The following is a 2,109-nucleotide window of genomic DNA, read 5'->3' as shown; positions in this document are numbered from 1 at the left end:
CTTCCCATCTCGAATGTACGGGATAAACGGTAAATTTGAAAACACAAAAAAAAACTGATTTTCTTTTTTCACCTGCAGCACTATTGCTTTAAGTGTTCTATTTACGTTCATTTTTTTCTGAAGCAATGACTGCTTTTGATTAGATAAAATATATTTTTTTGGGGAAAAAATCTATTAAATTTAATGTTCAAAAATTGCATTTTGTGTAGAGCACCGACTTTGTTTTTCAGTCCATAGCACCACGAATGTCATTTCTGCATGAAAAATGCAGGCATGTAGAATACTCTAACATGCCCACTGCAAACATAATTCAAATATTTTTGAATTACTTTAATATACATTTTAAATTTTACTCTTCAAAACAAATGTGCCCCAGCACTTAAACAAAGGAAGTGACAGGGAAGCAGAGCATTTTTCCAATAATTCCAACTCTACCCTCCCCTGCATCATTCTCATCTCTGCTCAACGAACTTGGCGCCACCGGTATAAATTCCATCCGTTCCAACCTCCAAGTCCATCTCGGATCCCAGTAGCACGGCCCCTTCTTCTCCGTCTTGTACATCTACGTCGCCCCGGCTGGCTAACCACCGGCGTCGGCAACTTCCTGGCCCGCCGCTAAATGACCACACAGCAAAACCACCACCGAGCAGCAGCGGAAGAATTCCCGCTGCACTCGCCTGCCTCCTCCACCAGCTCCGCGGACTCCGCGCCCCGGCCATGCCGCCGGTGCTCCCGTTCGACACCAACGGCGCCGACGAGATGCTCCTGCTCGATATGATCTCCCAGTACCACCACGTCCAGCATGCCACGGCCGCACCCACGATTGCGCCGGTGAAGCGGGAGGCCAGCCAAGAGGAAGACAAGGCGGCCGTGGACGTCGGGCGCGCGTTCCGCGGGGTGCGCAAGCGGCCGTGGGGCAAGTACGCAGCCGAGATCCGTGACTCGACGCGGAACGACGTGCGGGTGTGGCTGGGCACCTTCGACAGCCCGGAAGCTGCGGCGCTGGCGTACGACCAAGCTGCGTTCGCCATCCGCGGCGGCGCCGCCGTGCTGAACTTCTCCGCCGACCAGGTCAGGCGCTCCCTCCAGGGTGCCACTGACGACGTGTGCGGGCGCGCCCATGGCGTGTCGCCGGTGCTGGCGCTCAAGCGGCGGCACTCCATGCGTAGCCGGAAGGCCGTGACGACAGGCAGGAAGTCGAAGGCCGCCACCCGGGGGGCGCAGCCAGAGGGCATGGTGATGGAGCTTGAGGACCTTGGTACGGAGTACCTGGAGCAGCTGCTCGGCGCCTCCGAGGACACCACCTCCATGAATTCATGCTGCTGGACCCACCATTCCATGACTTGAAGATCGCTCGCTGTTTTTCTCTTTCTTGTCGCTCAGTCTTGTTCTAGCTAGATAGAATTCAGATAGCTTCGTTGGGATCGACGGCTGTGCAGGTTTGGTTCGGAAGTTCAAATTATTTTGATTCGGAAGTTCAAATTATTTTTGCCCCGTCAAAATGAATGGTTTTGGATGCTTCACCTAAAGCTTGGCAAGACAAAAAAAAGCACCACAACGAATTTTATGGTTGACGGCTGAAGTGGAATGGAGCGTTCTTACGTGGGTGCTGACGTGGCACAAAAAGGATGAAATGCATACACGTGTTGATTGACCAGGTCAAGAGCCCAAACATGCATCCATGCAAGTTGGTAGCACTCTCTCACAAGAATAGCAAAAAGAGAAAGGTATACCTACTTTTCGTCCTTCTACTTTTAGCGTAGTCTAGATTTGATACCTTAATTTTATATAATCCGACAACTTCACGTTCAACTACTAAAACCGGACAAGGTTCATCCCGGAGGCGGTTTTGGTACTGACTCACCCCGGTTTTTACTGTGCTGACTCAATTTGCGTACCTTTTTTTTTGTCAAATCTGTGATTAAAAAGAATTGGCGTATTATTTTCAAACGCACGTATCTTTTCCAAGTTTGCATATCTTTCAAATTCGTGCATGTTTTTCAAGTCCGTGAACTTTTTTGAAATTAACATGCTATTTTCAAATCCATGCACTTTTTTCAACTTTGTGTATTTTTTTCCCAAATTCACATATTTTTGTGGGAAATTTCG

The 2,109-nt window shown here is 49.2% G+C and overlaps 1 pseudogene; it reads left to right on the top strand.

The window, feature by feature from the left end:
• Nucleotides 1–541: 541 nt before the first annotated feature.
• Nucleotides 542–1,352, top strand: LOC147977454 (ethylene-response factor C3 pseudogene; annotated as a pseudogene).
• The last annotated feature ends 757 nt before the right edge of the window (nucleotides 1,353–2,109 follow it).

The sequence above is a fragment of the Triticum urartu genome, chromosome 4A (assembly GCF_056163025.1).
Source record: "Triticum urartu cultivar PI428250 chromosome 4A, HENAU_Tu73, whole genome shotgun sequence".
Lineage (NCBI taxonomy): Eukaryota > Viridiplantae > Streptophyta > Magnoliopsida > Poales > Poaceae > Triticum > Triticum urartu.
The sequence above is the reverse complement of the archived record's forward strand: the minus strand, read 5'-3'. Positions and strand labels throughout refer to the sequence as shown.